Below are 19,164 nucleotides of genomic sequence, written 5' to 3'. Positions count from 1 at the left end.
CAGATTCCGAAGAAATGCAGAGAATTTGGGTTTGGATAACTATTCATAACTATTTTGATAACTTATCAAAAGTTAAATGACTATCTTGGAGGAACATTATGTTCTTGGGCAGCAATGTTACTTAGGAATGAAAACAGATTCCTCGCCCCTATAATACAGTATCTTGTGTAGGAAGTTAGCACCCACCCCTCTCCTAGAAGTATGAAATATTCTAGGAAATATTAAGAAGGCAGAATATTATACCTCCCTGGATGAGAAAAGGAAATACATGCTCTTGGAAAGCAGCTCCTACCTTTGTTAATAGCCCCAGAAAGACTGGGTCATCCTATCTACAGGACAAAAGGCTTGGCCAGCTTATCTACAAAAGACCTTTATGCTCAGGACATAATAGGATTAACCCTCTACCCATATTCCCAGATGGCACCTGGGAATATTACATCACCCTGCAAGATTCAACCAAGCCTGGGACTCAAGACAACCTGCTGCATGGCCCCTTGGGAGTCTGACAACCAATCAGAATACATTTCTTACACAGGAACAGGAAGCTCCAAGGCGGGGCCCGAGAGGGTATAAATTTCAATCTCTCTTTCTCTCTCTCATGAAAAACTTTTTAAAAATATTTTTAAAATAGTAGAGCACTATAACGAAGGGCAAAACATTAGAATATAGACTCGTTCACCTATTGCTGAGTACATCATCTCAATTGAATGAGATATAAGCAACTGCCCACTCGTTGCCTATTGCCCACTCTTCCTTCGCCACGTCGTGTCCTTACCTTCCTCCTGCGGCTGGCTGCCAAGGAAGGTAAGCCAGGGCTAAGCTGTCACCGCTGGGCTCTCCACCAGCTTGCATTTCGCCCCCTTTGTTGCAAGATGCCCGAAACCACCACCTCTTTTTTTGGTGTGGCTGGATTCCCGCTCCGGTGCAGGGAATGGGGTGCACGTGCACAGCTGGTGGATAGAACAGGGCCCCAGCGCGTTTGCGAAGTGGAGTAGACAGAGGTCAGTAATTTTTTTCCCTGCAAGAATCCTGCAGCCACCGTCTCTCTTTCGGCACAAGAAGTGTCTAGCTGCACCGAAAAAAAGGAGGTAGCTGCAGGCATCTCGTGACAAGAGGGGGCAAGATACGGGCTGTGGAGAGCCCATCGGGGATGGCTCAGCCGTGACTTGCCTTGCCCTCTGCCTGCCACCAGCTGCCACAGGAGGAAGGTAAGCCCAAAGAAAGAGGTGGTCGTGAGGGAGGAAGTGGGGCTAGGGCCAGGGCCTCTGAAGGAGGGGAAATGGGACTGGTGAAGGGAGAGCAGGAGGTCTTTGACAGATTAGGCCAGACTTGAGCAGAAAATTCAAAAAAGTTTCCTACTGGGTTCTTTGTGCGTGGCTTTGTGGGGTGGGGTCCTGTGACTGAGTGGGTGTGGGCCATGCCCACTCAGTCACAGGACCACCCCCCCACCAAGCTACGCCCACAGAACCGATAGGGAAAATATTTGAATGTATCACACCTTATTTTTTCAAATAACTTGCACAAATATGGCTAACATATCTTCCTATTTTCCCCACAACAACCTTTTGAGGTGGGTTGAGCTGAGAGAGAGTGACTGGCCCAAAGTCACTCAGCTGTCTTGGCTCTCTACCAGTCCATTGAAATAATCTCTGATCAATTGCCAGATTAAAATGGTTTTATCAAGCTCATTATGTGCAACCTGAGCAAATTTCAAGTTGTAAACTGTTCAAGTAGTTTTATTCATTTATTTATATTTCCACTTTTACTGTTTTTATAAATAACTCAAGGTGTCAAACATACCTAACAGACAGCGGTGGGATTCAAGTAATTTAACAACCGGTTCTCTACCCTAATAATTTCTTCCAACAACCAGTTTGCCAAACTGCTCAGTAAGTTAATAACCGGTTCTCCCGAAGTGGTGCGAACTGGCTGAATCCCACCACTGCTAACAGACCTTCCTCTTATTTTCCTCACATCAGTAACCCTGATGTCACACTGCTGGTTTTCAAGTCTAAAGCGGGACTAGAACTCACAGTGTCCTGGTTTCTAGCTTCATACCTTAACCAGTAAACAAAGCTGCCTTTTTCAATTGACTAATAACGATTTTGTCAATGCCAGTGGTGCTCCAGATGTTTTGGAGTTGCATCCAAGGAACCAATTAGCAACCTTGGATACTAACCCTTGCTTTCTTTTGCCGTCATTCTATCTCTGTTTGCAGGTCTTTGCTTTTTGTGATTTTTAAAAAATAGTTCGTTCACGACTGCTGTCTCCAGGTACTTTCTTGTCCACTATCCAGATTTCATCTTTATCTGAAATAGAACCTCTCCAAGTACTAAATAGATCCAAGGTATTTGGCTTTCTAGAATCAACCAGAGGCTGTCACTTGCTGAAACACTGATTAAATATGTTACTTAAATATTATGAAAGCCTTACTTAAATATTATGAAAAAGATAAGAGCTGGCACTACGTCCTAAAGGAAACAACAGATTAACAGGCTTCTCCTGACTGATAATAGAATAAAAAGCTTTGCAAAATACTTGGATCTTTGATAAATTTATAGTGAGGACAAGAAAAGCTATTAAATAAATGGAACTGGTATTTCTAATAGTAGCTTAGTTAATTTTTTGTTTTTTCTGTGAAATTCTGGGAGCTTCTTTTGGGTAAAGAAGCAATTGATACTTGGACATTTATTATTATAATGCACTGTCCGATTGTCATACAAGTAATCACTCAGCATAGATAAATATAGAATATAAAATAAAACCAATCAAAATGCAGAAGAATGAATGCCAACTGGTAGAGCAAAAATCTTCTAAGATAAGGAATTCTATATTACTGATCCAAAGCTATTGCCACTGACTTGCTGCTGCTAAGAGTTTTATTGAAAGCAACAATCTTGCTTGAATTCCTGGTGGCATCTAAGGAACACAAACAGAGGTGGGTTTCAGAGTTTTTGACCAGTTCTGGAGAACCGGTAGTGGAAATTTTGAGTAGTTTGGAGAACCAATAGTAAAAATTCTGCCTGGCCCCGCCCCCATCTATTCTCTGCCTCCCAAGTCCCAGCTGATCAGGAGGGAATGGGGATTTTGCAGTAACCCTCCCCTGGAGTAGGGAGGGAATGGAATGGAGTATCCTTCCCCTGCCATGCCCACCAAGCCATGCCACACTCACCAAGCCATACCTACAGAACTGGTAGTAAACAAATTTGAAACCCACCGCTGAATACAAAGAAAGTAAAGACTGATTAATTAAGCTACTGCTACAATAACTTTAATGATATTTTCAGGCTCCAAGAGAGAAAAATTGTTACCACATACATCAATTTGCACAAACACATCTTACTTCCTGGTTATGTGCAGAGAAGCAAATGCAAATAAAATAGCATTTATGTGAATAAAATGAATAAAATCAGGTAAATTCAAATTTTTTTTTCTGCTCATTGATTGTCAGCTCTTTTCAAAGCTTTCAGTGTTCTTTCTAGATGTTTTGGTACACTTTTTCCTTTTTAAGATTCAGTTCTTAATCACCTGAAAAGAGAGAAATTATCTAGAAAGAGCTGGTAAAGACTTGATGAGAGAGAAGAACATCAGGAGAACAGATTACACTATGAACCAGATTTCACAAATGGATTTTCTGATATATGACTTGTTTTTAAAAGAAAAATGAACTAAAAAGAGAATAATTGTAGTTTGAAAACAATCCTACTCTGTTACTCTTTTTTAATACACCTATTCTGGTGATGAATGTGATATGGTTGTGTGACAGAAAGCCCATCCTACATACAGTCCTTCCATGACATTGTTCATAAAATAGTCCTGAATACTCTTCAGTAGGGGCTATTTAAATGTGTTTGATCTTGTATTTGCTCAAGCAATCCTATTAAAAACATACTGTCTTCTCTGCTCTGAGCATTTCTCTATAGTGATGCTTTATCCAATGTTATTTTCCATTAAAAAAAATCCTTTTGTAGCAAGATGCTTTACGTTTTGCGTATTTGTAAGAATATCATGCTATAGGTGCAAATATAATTGCAAATAAGGTTGTGTTTATGAAAAATGATTACATCATTTGAATTGATAAATAGGATTTAAATATGTATTATACTCTTGGTCCAGTTAAATAAAAGAAGGAAAAATCTTAATGAATATGGATAAATATGTATATTACATTCATTGCCACTTTTGTGTCTAATCACACTTGGCAATAAATAAATAAATAAATAAATAAATAAATACATGCATGCATGCATGTAGAGCACTGCACACCAGAACAACAAGACACAAGAACAGTTTTTTACTGAAGGCCATCCCTCTGCTAAACAAATAATTCCATCAACACTGTCAAACTATTTACTAAATCTGCACTACTATTAATCTTCTCATCGTTCCCATCACCAATCTATTTCTACTTATGACGTATGATTGTAACTTTGTTGCTGGCAATCCTTATGATTTATATTGATGTATTGACCATCAATTGTGTTGTAAATGTTGTACCTTGATGAACGTATCTTTTCTTTTATGTACACTGAGAGCATATGCACCAAGACAAATTCCTTGTGTGTCCAATCACACTTGGCCAATAAAAAATTCTATTCTCTATTCTCTCTATTCTACCATGTAAAAATTAATATTTTAATGTTTGGAAAGGTGTCAGAATTCTCACTGAAAAGCTACAAGAGATTATTTTAAAAATCTGGTAATTGCAGTAGTTTATGCTTAGATGAGAGTGTACAGACTAGATTTTCATTCTCTAAATGTAAAACTACAGTAAATTTAAATAGGTTAAAGACTTTAATTACATAATTGAAAATTGGCTGTTAAAAGTAGTGTACAATTTAGAATAAACTTTGGCTAAAAACTGGGAAACCTTAAGTCCTGCTGAGGCACAAAGCCAGTGGGATATTCTTGTGCCCAGTCACTGTCTCTCAGCTCTAAAAGAAGACAATGGCAAATTTACGGTACTTTGAGAGGAAAAAGATTTTACCAGTAAAAACTGTAGGGACTAATCCAGGCAGTTGCAAGGAGTCAAAACAGATTTGAAGTCCTACACACATATACAAAAAAAGAATGGAGTGAGCAACTAGAAAGTATAACTAAATCATAAAAAAACTAGAACAAGCAGAATTGTATGCCTCAATAAATGTTTATTAAAAATTGAAAAATGGATGAAGAAATTGAAAATAGGTGATGGGTAATATGTGGCATATTTGAACAAATACATGTATAAATCAGGCATGTATAAAATACATTTTAAAGAGAGAGTTTAATTTTCTTTGATCAGTTGGTTTGTTTTTTTGGTATTGTCTTACTGGTTTTAAATAAGATTGGCATAGAAGTTAATGTCTTTTGTAAAGAAAGTGGTATCAGGAAAAGACTAATGATAGAATTACTATTCTTAGTACTTTCTAGTCTAAGACGTAGTAATGTGTGGAATGCATAAATTTCATTCTTCAGACACAGCTGGGGGATGTAGCTCAGTGGTAGAGCGCGCGCTTCGCATGTGTGAGGTCCCGGGTTCAATCCCCGGCATCTCCATATTTTTTTTTTTGCAATCCAATGAGTCCTTTGAAATATAAAGCTTCGAAGTTTTTCAATGCGTTCAAGTTTTTACTTTGTTACAGGCTTATTTCAAATACATTGTTTATGTAATTGCAAAAAACTTTGTCCTAATTTAGGCAAAACAATTTTTCTGATTTCTGGAATGTAAACTTAGGATCTTTAGGGAGAAACCTATGAATTGCAATCCTTGCCTTCACTCCTCCCCCACAAAAATAGAGTTGCATTAACTGGAAATGAAACCCGGCCTCCCACATGGTTGGTGAGAATTCTACCACCAAACTATCAATGCATATATGAAACCGATTTAGAGTTTCTTTTTGGAAAAATTTCTTAAGACAGTACTAATATTCTTTAGACAGTTATGTTAATGCTTAAATGTATAGAGAAAAATGGCAGTCACAATAGCTGTAGCTTCTAATAAAATAAAATAAATTTGAATCCGCAGGGATTAAAAAAACATTGTTGTGATGCAGTACAATTGCTAAAAGACATTATACTGTATATAATTCAGCAGGTTTATATTTTCAGAATTTCTGTAAATCTCGGAAGATTTACAATTATAAAGCAGCTATATTCTGGTAGGTTAAAATAAAATAAAATCCCAATAATTGTATCATATGATAATGTATTTCTTTATAGTGACAGTAAGTTTAAAAATTACCATAGGTTTTAAAGTTAAAAAAAACCCAAAAAGATAATAAGTTGGATGCTGCTGGGCCCTAGAACTAGCTGAGGAGTAAGTCCTGCAAGTCCCTTGGGTAGCTGAGTGGGAAGTAGACAGAGGCCTACAAGCTGTAAAAGCCCTCTGTGATGGTAGCTTCTGCCTGGCTTTAGGCTCCCTTGAAGGCCTGGATGGGAAGCAGGCTGAGGCCTAGAAGCTGTAACAACCCTTCTGTGCTGGTAGTTTCTGCTGCCCAGCTTTAGGCTCCCTTGGGGGACTGAGTGGTCAGGTAGGGTTCAGCCAAAGTTGGGGTAGGAAATGGGTGTGGGAACCCAATGGGATGGGTGGGGGATGGGGGACAATGCAGCATCTCTGTGGTCAGTGAACAACCACAGAGGCACTGCAGCAGCTGTGACTTAGAAACTGGGTCTAAGCAGCTTAATACAGGAGTGGAATTGTCGTAACTTTGGACCAGTGGTGGGATTCAAATAATTTAACAACAGGTTCGGTGGGAATGGCTAGGGTTAGATGGTCATGTGACTGGGTGGGTGTGGCCAACTCGACATCCCTTTGCCCTAATTACTGTTTTAAGTATAAAAAAAATATACCAAAAAGTAGTTTATTTTGTGCATTTAATACTTGTGTACATTTAGTACACAAAACTAGATTTTTTTTACAAGGGTTTTACTTCAATTTCCCAAGTTAATTCAGATAAAAGTATTTTTTCACTATTCAGATTAACAGTTGGAAGGGACCATGTAGGTCATCTAGTCCAACCCCCCTCCCAAGCAGATGGCGGTCTAGTCTCTTCTTGAAAGCTTCCAGTGATGAAGCTCCCACAACTTCTGAAGACAAGCTAGCTGTTGGTTAATTGTCCTCACTATCAGAAAATTTCTCCTTATTTTCAGGTTGAACCTCTCCTTGTTCAGTTTCCATCCACTATTCCTCGTCTGTCCTTCAGGTGCTTTAGAAAATAGCTTGATCTCCCTCCTCTGTGTGACAGCCCCTCAAATATTGGAAGACTGCTATCATGTTTCCCCCGGACCTTCTCTTCAGTAGGCTATCCATGCCCAGTACCTGCAACATCATATGTTTTAGTCTCCAGATCCTTAGGATTCACCATGAAGCATGGTGCAATCAATTCTAGAGCAATTTCATCCAATATATAGTATTGCCTTTATATGATTCCTTTAGAGATTCTCCTCTTCTTTTGTAGTGATCTCCTTTACAGTTGCAATGCTTCCATGGTATTTCATACATTATATTTGTAATTATCCTTTAAAGCAGTTCATTCATTTTATGTTGTATCTATATGTTATAAGGCTAACTGTAGCAGATGCTTTTATTTTTTCTTAGGATTGTTTGAAATTTAAAATCAGGTTTCTCAGTTCATTAGTTCTACTTTTTTATTTTTAATCAGATTTCCAAAGCTATCTAAATGCATTCTTAATTAAATGAGTATTCAGTCTTCCTAAGCTTTGTATTTTAGTTTATAAAGTATGGAACAGTATAAAAAGTAAATTAAGTTCTAATTGTACTTATAAGGCTCATTTTTAAAGTTATTTTCATTTACTAGTTAAGATGCTGTTTCAATACTTTAAATGAAATAATTTAAGGAAATCTTTGTCTTTGTTTACATGCCTAGCAATAGCTTTTATGCAAAACTCCCATACATTTTAAATTTAATGGTAATTATTGGTGAGGACCTCACATATGCGAAGGTAATTACATCCTGTTTGTTATGAACAAATCCTTCCTGAATCAGCTGAGATAAATAATATTTTAAATCTCCCTCTGTCTATCTCAAGGCTTTTTCTGCTGTTGCAGTGGCTGAGGCAAACAAGAGGCGAATCTTCTATTGGTAGGCCAAGGCAGTTTATTTAACCTGTTGTTAAATTATTTGAATCTCACGATTAGCAGGCTATATAAAATAAGTTAATTATGGTTTTGTGAACAAACACTGATTAAAAAGCAAGGCACCGTATTTTACTAAATTGACTTGTTTTGTCTATAGGTTGCATCAGTGATGGCTAACCTTTCTGCCGTCACGTGCCAAAAATGGGGGGAGCATGGGGGTCGCGTGCACATGCGTGCCTACACCCATAATTCAGTGTGCCCTGCCCCCTGCGCATGCGCACATCCCCACACTTTTGGCACATGATGGCACGATGGGCCCAGTAGGGCCATTTTTTGCTCTTCCCAGGCTCCAGAGATTTTCTTGGAGCTTGGGGAGGGTCAGAAACAGACAGTTTCCTGACTTCTGGTGTGCCCGGAAGGCCCGAAAATCAATTGGCCAGCACACACATGCACGCTGGAGCTGAGCTTGAGCAATGCTCACAAGCCCACAGATATGGCTCATAGGTGCCATGGTTTCACCATCACAGGGTTACATTGTTGTCTAAAACATGCTTTACAAATCACTATATCATTGTTTATACCTCATACTGAAATAAAGTCCATTCACAATATGTTGTACGAACTTAGCCAGTGATGACCCTGGAACAAAAGGAGGGTTATCATCCAAATAAATATAGGAATTTGTTATTCATTTGTTTAATGAATAATAAATAAGTAAGCTCAAATCAAATCAAATCAAATCAGTAAGCTCAAACTGCCCAAGGAGCTGCTGATTCAGTTCTACAGAGGAATTATTGAGTCTGTCATTTGCACCTCTATAACTGTCTGGTTCGGTTCTGCAACCCAACAAGAAAAACACAGACTTCAGAGGATAATTAGAACTGCAGAAAAAATAATTGCTACCAACCTGCCTTCCATTGAGGACCTGTATACTGCACGAATCAAGAAGAGGGCCGTGAAAATATTTACAGACCCCTCGCATCCTGGATATAAACTGTTTCAACTCCTACCCTCAAAACGACGCTATAGAGCACTGCACAACAGAACAACTAGACACAAGAACAGTTTTTCCCCGAAGGCCATCACTCTGCTAAACAAATAATTCCCTCAACACTCTCAAACTATTTACTAAATCTGCACTACTATTAATCTTCTCATCGTTCCCATCACCAATCTCCTTCCACTTATGACTGTATGACTGTAACTTTGTTGCTGGCAATCCTTATGATTTATATTGATATATTGACCATCAATTGTGTTGTAAATGTTGTACTTTGATGAACGTATCTTTTCTTTTATGCACACTAAGAGCATATGCACCAAGACAAATTCCTTGTGTGTCCAATCACACTTGGCCAATAAAAAATTCAATTCAATTCAATTCAATTCTATTCTATTTGTATCCTGTCTGTCATAGAACAGGGCAGGCGAAGGATGGAGGCAAGACAGGATTAACAGGGTAACAAGCTTTTAGTGCTAACAACAACAACCTAACGGTGCACTTGCTCTTTGCTAACCAAATACGAGTGAGTCACCTTCTTTCTTCTTGACAGCTCTTATATACCCGAACTGTCAAGTGGCAGGTCAACCAGGATGCAGTTCATTCCCGCCATAAGATTGCCGATGGGGCAGCCAATCAGAAGCACTTCCCGTGTTCCAGATTGAACGTAACACTCCTCCCCTCCTGGATGGCGCAGGTGTAGTTGGCTAGCTAAGCCAGGCATCTTTGGCTCCTCCCTGATCTGCGCAGTTCTACAGAAGTTGCTGGAATGAGTGGACCTCTTGCAGGGGTCTCCGGAACTCCTGGAGATGATATCACAGGCCCAGGTGGACAGTCAGACAGCAAGGACAATGGAGAAACAAATGGTAGATCCTACGTTGGGTCAGCATTAGTCAGGATGCTTGGGGATTGGTTGTTTATGGCTTTGTCGCTTGTTTGATCTTTACTTGTACTTGGGGAATTGGTGCAGGCCTCATTTAACTTTGATTCTAATGTGGGGAAATGGCAGAACCTGAGCTGGTCGATATTCTGCCTCCAGGTGCGGCTGTCACTTATCTATACCTTATATGAGTAGGGGCCTGTGACCTCCACCACCAAACCGGGCACCCATCTGGGGTCTCCCCAAAAGTTTTTTGCATACACCCAGTCCCCCTTCTGGAATTTCCGGGCCCCGCCAGAGGAATCTATTTGCTTTCCCTTGGAATAACTGGAGTGCATTCGATCTAGATCTATTCTCAGCCACCAGCCCACCAAGAGCTCGGCTGGGCTGCAGAGAGTTGTTGGGGTGTTGTGTGTTGGGCGAGGAGACAGGTGGTGATTTTACTTTGCCAGTCCCCCGGGCCCATTTTGATAAGGGCATCCTTCGCTGAGCGCCCATTCTGCAAGGCTGTTGCTGGCAGGGTGACAAGGAGCCACCAGGGCATGCCTAATTGCGTGGCTGGCCAAGAAGGTCTGGAAATGTCCTGCAGTTAGCTGTGGGCCGTTATCCGAAACAATGGTATCTGGAAATCCGTGGATAACCTCTGCAGGTTCTTACGGCTGCTTCAGACGTAGTGGAGGACATCAGTATGACCTCGACCCACTTAGAATAGGCATCCACTATGACCAGGAAAGTTTGCCCTGGTATGGGCCGGCAAAGTCAATATGGAGCCTAGACCAGGGTGCTTTCGGATTTTCACATTCCTTGACAGGGGCCCTAGGTGGAGATGCTTGTACCTGTTGGCACCTAGGGCAACGGGACACCCAGTTTGTAATGTCCTTGTCTTGCCCAGGCCACCACACATAGCTATGGGTTAGTCCCTTCATTCTTACTATGCCCGGGTGCCCTTCGTGCAAGGCCTTCAGTACTGACTCTTGCAGCTTAAGGGGAACCACTACCCTCGAGCCCCCATAGCGACCAGCCCCTCTGCACCGAGAGTTTGTTTTATCTCGCTAGATAGCGTTGAAATTCAGTGCTTCTCTAATCTAGCGGCCAATGCCTTTGAACCCAGTCCATGACTTGGGTTAAGGTGTGGTCTTTCAAAGTGAATCTCGCAATGACAGCTGAGGTGATTGGCAGTTGCTGATCATTGATTAAAAAGATGGCAGAGGCAGGAACAGGATCCTGCATCACTGCCAGGAGGGGGCAACGGTTGAGAGCATCCGCCGGCCCAATAGACTAGCTTGTAATATATGCTGCCAGGAACATGGTCCAATGTGTCATCCTGAGGGACAATATCTGAGTAGTTTGCCAATCCCCAGATAGGATTCCCAATAGGGGCTTGCGATCCATAACTAACTGAACAAACCGCCCATAAAGATAGTCATCAATTTTTTTTTACCCGTGCCACTACAGCTAAAGCCTCTTTGTCAGTCCGGCTGTAATTTCTCTTGGCTTGGGGTCAGCGTCCTGGAGAAATATGCTATGGGTGCTTCTATGCCACTGGGCAGGAGATAACTTAGGACAGCTCCAACCCCATAGGGAGAGGAGAGGCATCGCAAGCAAGGGTGAGGGGAAGGGAGGCATCATACTGTACCAAGATGCTGGATAAAGTCAGCAGGTCCTTGACGGCGGCGAATGCAACTGCCTCTCATCTCCCCCAAGTCCATTGTGTGTTGTCAAGCAGTAATCGATGCAGTGGCTCGGAGATGGTGGCTTTGCACGGCAGGAACATATTATAAAAGTTCAGCAAGCCCAAGAAGGCTTGCAACTCCGTTTTGTTAGATGGGTAGGAGCATCTCTGATAGCCTGTGTCTTTGAAGGAGTTGGGTGAATTCCTTGAGCGTTGAGCAGGAATCCCAGAAACTCAACTTGCAGTACACCTATTTGGCACTTGGCTCTCTTCAGCTTGAGATCAGATTGCCGGAACTGGTTTAGGACTGTTCGCAAGCAGCATGCCAGTTCAGTCGCGTCAGAGGCAGATATGATGATGTTGTCAAAATATAGCATCACACCAAGGATGCCCTGTAAAAGCCTCTCCATGAGGCTTTGAAAGTTTCCCAGGACGACGCAGACCCCAAACTGCAGGCACCAGCACTTAAAAGCTCCCCAGTGGGTGACTATCGTCTGAGCCTCTGCCGTAGCACCATCGACCAGGAATTATTGATAGATTTGCGCCAGGTCTAATTTGGCAAAAATTGTGCCGTGGCCCAAAGAGTGGAGTGAATGGTGTATGATAGGTACTGGTAGGGGTTAGCCTGCATGGCCCGGTTCAGTGTGCACTTATAGTCACCACATAAGCGAACCAAGCCATCAGGTTTGATGGGAACAACAGTGGGTGTCTCCCATTGCATGTGGTTTACAGGTTCCAATATGCCCTGTGCCAGCAGTTTATCAATCTCTAAATCTACTTTGGGGCAGAGTGTGAAGGGCACTCCTCTGGCCTTAAGACAAACTGGTGCCATCTGTGGATCCAAATTAAAGGATACAGGTGTTCCTTTATAGAATCCTAGTTCCCTGCTGAATACATCAGCAAATTCAGCTGTCAGATCCTGAAACCTGTCAGGGCTGATGGTGTGTATTTCATTGATGCTCAGTCCTAAAGAATCGAACCAGTCTAATCCCAGTAGTCTGGGTAGGGTCCCTTCTACAACAATTAGTTTTAGAAAGCCCTTGAAGTTATTTCCAGAGCCTGCTACTGGAATGCGATTACCTTGGTAATCACTTAGTGGACATAACAAGAAGTTAGGCATTGTTTGGACATTGCAGGCAATAGCCTTTTAAGGGTACTCTATGGAATTAAAGTTAGGGAAGAGCTCGTGTCGACCTCCATCTTACACGGTTTGCTGTCAATGGTTAGGGTGAGATAAATTTTTTCCCTCAACTCAATGCTGGTATGGTAGATGTCTGCTTCAGGGAGGCATGATTCCCAGTAGATTGTGAAGCATTCATCTGTACACCTATCTGCCTTGCTAGCTCATCTATGAGGATATTCTTCCCATGGGGGACATGAAGGGGCTGGCTGAGAGGCACAACAAACCCTTGCCAAGTGCCCTTTTTTCCCCGCAGTGCCTGCAATTTACCTCTTTAAACTTGCAATCGAAACGGTGATGGTTATCTCCACAATCTCCACATGGGAGTTTCCTTCCCCACTCTTCTTAGGGGTCGCCTTCAGGTGACTTACTTCTCCCTCGTCTTCGTCCGACTCTGAACCCTCTTCAACCATGTCCTGATGTACGGTTGAAGCTACCTAGCCAATGATGGGCTAATCCAGAGGTTCCCAATCTTTTTCGCCCGCGGCTCCCCCGGAAATCCGACCTGCAACTGCGCATGCGCACCAGATGCCCCAGAAATGGCGCATCAGCGCCAGACCCAGCGGGCGCAGATATTCCGCGGCGCCCCCATGACGATAGCGCGGCTCCCTGGGGGGCCGCGGCTCACACTTTGGGAATCACTGGGCTAATCGATTTCTGGATTTCTATTGCTAATCGGTGTGACAACTTTGATGCTGTGGCTTCCTCCAGAGCTGACTGTAGAGTGACATCTGTCCTGGCTAACAGACGCTACTGTAACCGGCTGTCCCTTACCCCACACGCTGATTTAAGAGAATTTCATCGAGGTCCCTAAATTCACAGTACAAGGCAGCAGCTCCTAAAGCTGCCATGTATTGATTTTATTGATTCTCCCTCAGCCTGATATCAATGTTTAAATGCGTGATACCTGGCTATTCTGGAGGGTAAGGGGGCATAATGTCCCTTCAGTTTGGACAGCAGTGTATCCCAAGATGCGTCTTGGACCTTCTGAGGTGCAAAAGTGCCCTAGCTGTCTCAAACATACTGTGGCCACAGATAATGAGGAAAACGGCTTGTTTACGGTCCCCAGGTAGCCCTTTGTTGGCCACCAAAAAACAACATGATCTAAAAAAGAATCCCAACTTTCTCTTGTTTTTTTTTAAATAGCACAAAAGTCGAGAGGGTGGCCATCTCTGCACTGAGGAAAATTCTGAAGTTTTTCTTCTTGCGATGTCTCATTACTGCAGGTCCACTCAATAGTAACTGCTCTTTTTGGTGACTTCGCTATACTGTTACCTCCTCCTGATCCCACCTTCGTTGCTGATGTTCTGTCATAGAACAGGGCAGATGAAGGATGGAAGCAAGACAGATTAACAGGGTAACAAGCTTCTATTGCTAACAACAACAGGCTAACGGTGGATTCACTCTTCGCTAACCAAATACAAGCGAGCCGGCTTCTTTCTTCTTGACAGCTCTTATATAGCCGAGTTGTCAAGCAGCAGCCAATCAGGAATGCTTCTGTCTCTCTGTGCTGCCAGGTCTCTAACGTAACATATTCCACCTTTAACCCTTAATTAAAGCCGGAAATTTGGATAATTTGGAAGCTTTTAAAACCGATTAAAGACTACAAAAAGCAAAAAAGGAAAAACCGAGGACTTAAAATTGTAATTTGGTGGAATACCTCCAATTTTCTTTTTACTCTATGGACTCAAACTAAGTAAATTTTAAATTTAAATCTATGGGTTTTAAATGGGACTAATTGGAAAAAAACAAAAAATAAACTAAAATAAAACAAGGCGCAGCTCTAAGTAAAGGAAACAAAACAGATACTTTTGCTAATTGTGGATTAGAACTGTAGATTGCAAAGTGACACCTAAAGGCGGAAGAGGAAACTACAAGGACTGTGGCCATTGTCGAAAATCTTTTTATGACAGTGATGACTGGTGAGAACCTAGAGAGAGGATTTTGTCAACAAGCTGCTTGACCTTGACAAGAATAAGAGCTACAACTTTAAAGAATGATGCAGAGAATAACTGAAAGGAAGAGAAACGCGCATACGATTTTTAAGCAAGAAATAAAAGAAAGAACTACAAGATTGGATGGAAAATAAGACTCAGAAAAATAAGAGCTGCTCTAGAACTGACCGCGAATAAAGAACTTATGATGTTAAAATATAAACTTAAAGGATTATATAGGGGTTAATAGAGAGAAATAAAAAATGGGGGAAGAGGAAAAAAGGAGAATCAATAGAAATATAGAATAAGCAAAGAAAGCATGGAATTTTAAGGGAAAATAAAAATGGAACTGAAATAGATTAAAATGGGAATATTAATGAGATTAGAATATATAAGCATGAGACTTTTTCAGATAAGGGAAATGTTTTCTTTTTTTTACTTTCTTTACAAGATTAACAACCTTAAAATCTTCATTAATATGTAAAGAATTGATTGATACTGATGCTATGGAGATTGGCAGAATTGATAGAAATATAGAACAAGCAAAGAAAGCAAGGACTTTTAAGGAAAAATAAAAATGGAACTGAAATAGATTAAAATGGGAATATTAATGAGATTAGAATATATAAGCATGAGACTTTTTCAGATAAGGGAAATGTTTTCTTTTTTTTACTTTCTTTACAAGATTAACAACCTTAAAATCTTCATTAATATGTAAAGAATTGATTGATACTGATGCTATGGAGATTGGCAGAATTGATAGAAATATAGAATAAGCAAAGAAAGCATGGAATTTTAAGGGAAAATAAAAATGGAACTGAAATAGTTATTAAAATGGGAATATTAATGAGATTAGAATATATAAGCATGAGACTTTTTCAGATAAGGGAAATGTTTTCTTTTTTTTACTTTCTTTACAAGATTAACAACCTTAAAATCTTCATTAATATGTAAAGAATTGATTGATACTGATGCTATGGAGATCGGCAGAATTGATAGAAATATAGAACAAGCAAAGAAAGCAAGGACTTTTAAGGAAAAATAAAAAGGGAATCAATATAGATTAAGATTGAAGTATTAAAGAGATGAAAGTATATAAATATGAGATTTTCTGAAATAATGAATGTTAGCTTGTGTTATACTTTTTTCTACAAGATTAAGAATAATAACCTTAAAAATATTTATTGAAAGAGATGATTGATGTTGATACTATAGAGATTGAAAAGAAAGAAATTAGTAAATGGGAATATAGGGTTTTAACATAAATGGAAAAAGATAAAAGAGGAGAATTAAAAAAAGGGATAGATTTGATTAAAGATTTAAATTTGGGATGGAGGGTTAGACTAGAATTTCTTTTTTTTTAAGAGAAATGCAAATAGGAAATTAAAAAGTGGGGGGAAGGGAAATCTATTGATAAAATATATAAGAAGGTGGGGGAAAACTGAATTGGATGTAATTATATACTTGGCTGATATTTTGTTCAAAAAAAGATATATGGTATGTGGTTTGTTTTAAAAATAAAAAAAAATCAAAAAGAAAGAAAAAGAAAGTAAGTTTCCCAATCAAAATAAACCCACCAGGCAAAATTAAATTGACAATACAAGAAGGTTCATGAGGCAAGAAAAATCCAGAGTTCACAAGGCATGATCCAAGTAAGGCACGGTGTTAATCCAAAGCAAGGCAAGAATCAGCCAGAAAACACAAGCTAGAAAATGAACAAATTGTTCCAAGCATTGTTTCTATCTATCTTTAGTGCTAAATAGCTAGCTTTTGGTGCATCCATCAAGAAGAGTCAGGCTTTCTCCTCGCAAGTAATCTGACCTTCTCTGCTCCTGCCTTTTTCCCTCCCTGTGTGTTTTTGAATCAGGTGCAGAAGGCAGTTCTTTTTCCCTCATCACTGACCAGTTGCAGCTGCATGCTTTCCCCACCTGAAGCCTCAGGGTTGTCCTGCTGTAGCTGTGCCTCAGCCAAATCCCTCTCTAGACGGCTGCTAGGAGCCATTGCCAACTCCTCTCCAGACGGGTCTGGAACTGGTTCATCTTCCTCCAAGCTGACATCTGGAGAAGTGGGAAAGTGCCCGGGGGGATTCATCACAATAGGTCAAAAAGCACATCTTCTAGGAAAATTATTACAGCTTCCTGTTTTCAGTTTAGATTGGCTACCAAACCATGATGATGTGCTATCAAATTATTTTCAACTCTGAGAAAACTCATATAGTGGCTAAAATTGTGGAAACCTTTTAGAAAAAGTGTATTTTTGAGGTTTGATGGCTAAGAACACCACTTTTTGGGGGAGTAGTACCATAAAATTATATATCAATGGAGAGATAATTTAATCAAGAATGTAATGCAACATTTGTTCAATTATCTGGTTGCACTACCCCCATCCCGCTCCCACCAGAGATCATCCAAAAGTGCGACTAATGCTGTTTCTGTCCCAAATCCAGGATTGAATCCTTAGTGGTAGTGGTCAAGATAATCCGTTTCATCCAGAAACCTCTGGAGCTGCTGCGCAATCACCTTCCCCAATATGGGTTTGTCAATTTATTCTTTTTATTAATTTTATTGTTTTCTTGATAATCTTTTCAGAAATGGTTTTCTTCTAAGGAACAGCGGCTCACCAAAGATATTCAGCTGGCATTGTGCCCAAGGCAGGAGAATTCAGTCTTCTGGTTTTTAGCCTGGTGCCTTGACCACTACACCATACATGGAATTATTCTCTTGACTGTCCTAATACAATGTAGCTAGCTAAAGGTTAGGCTTTTTTGCCTATTCCTGGTACTTCCTGTAAATAAACTTTAATACTGTCAAACTTACATTTGCTGAAATAGGGTTAGGGATCACTAAATGCTGCCTTCCACAATATGAAGTAGGACAGGAAGTGGGAACAGTATACATTCTCTAAATTAGATTCTCTTGACTTTGTGGTATTAGATCCAAATAATGCAAGAGAAGCTATGATTACATCAAGTATGCTATGTAAACTAGTTTCATATTATGCTAGTTTCATGAAGTTAGTAGATGGCTAGTTCTTCTAGTGTGTGAGATGTTCTTTTCTCAAATTCACTGTACTCATGAAGATGACAGAATGAAAGGGAAGAAAACAGTCATGCCTTAAATTACTGGTTGTTACAAGACGTGGTCAATGAAAGTATGTCTTGTCGTCATGTCATTTCATTTCTTTGTAAAGCCCAACATTTGAGTAACATGCAGTAATAGGGACACCCATGAATGGCTCAAGCAAACTGGAAGAAAAAAATGAACAAAAAGCCAACACTCAATATTGAACACAAAGGCTATCATTTGTTCAGGTTTTTTTTTTTAAATATCTCAATCTAAATAATAATCTGGAATGGGGGAAATAGACTAGGGACACTAATAGCATACATTTTCCTCGATCATATATAAGTCTTCAGCTATCATGTCAGACATTTTTCAGATTTCTCAATGTGTTTCTAATGATTGGAACATTGACTTCAATGTAGAAAAAATGACACTGATGTAGGATACAATGAGAAGTGTGACTGGTGCTCAAATAACATTCAGTTGCCAGCCTGTTAGAAATTTTAAAAACTCTACATATATTTACAAGAATAAAATTTTAATACTCTAGAAACACTTCTCTACTTCAGGAAACATTGAGCAATTATGTAGAATAAAAACATATTATTAAATTGACTCAATGACTTCACACTTCCATTGCCTTAGCAACTTTCAAATGTGTGGACTTCAAGCCTCAGAATTCCCCAAACATATCGGGAGTTGAAGTTAAAGTTGCAAAATACTGCTATACAGTGTTTTTGTTTTACAATTTCCTAGAATTACAGAAGTATAGAATTGGGAGAGGCTTTTCTGATCATGAGTTCAATCCAAGAATCAATTGTCTGCATGTATAAGTGCTCACAGTGACAATATTCTGTCAGGACTGCTCATTAAAAGATGTGGTCATATATGCACATGCTACTTTCATAATTATTGTAGCAAAATTGTGATTGCCTAAATGCTTAGAGAAGAAGCTTCAGTTGCACCAACACTGTAGAAGCCAACTATCCAACGTACACAGAGTAAATTTTGTATTAACTAATTTACATTCTATACAAACCTGACTCTGTTAACAGTTTTTCCTTTGATCTAACTTTACTATTCAGTATAGGGGGAAAATGTGCTAGCAAAGAAGTCCAATTTAAAAATGAAGAATAACCAGTTATAGAAGCTGATGCAAGAATTCAGGAATTCTGTTTTCACTCACTCTATCACTGATAAAAAGTTAAACTTTACAGGATCATGTTTTTATGGAAGGTAATCTTTACAGATTTGATGTTGGAATAATGTTCAATCAGTTGGTTTTCTGGATAGTATCTGTAAAAATGGGACACTGTTTAAGAATAATAGTACAATTATATAGGCGTATATAGATTT

The 19,164-nt window shown here is 39.8% G+C and overlaps 1 non-coding gene across 1 annotated transcript; it reads left to right on the top strand.

The window, feature by feature from the left end:
- The first annotated feature begins 5,466 nt into the window (after positions 1–5,466).
- Positions 5,467–5,538, top strand: TRNAA-CGC (transfer RNA alanine (anticodon CGC)). Its single transcript has one exon. It is a non-coding gene; the product is annotated as a tRNA-Ala (tRNA).
- The last annotated feature ends 13,626 nt before the right edge of the window (positions 5,539–19,164 follow it).

This window comes from Ahaetulla prasina, chromosome 4 (genome assembly GCF_028640845.1).
Source record: "Ahaetulla prasina isolate Xishuangbanna chromosome 4, ASM2864084v1, whole genome shotgun sequence".
NCBI lineage: Eukaryota > Metazoa > Chordata > Lepidosauria > Squamata > Colubridae > Ahaetulla > Ahaetulla prasina.
The sequence above is the reverse complement of the archived record's forward strand: the minus strand, read 5'-3'. Positions and strand labels throughout refer to the sequence as shown.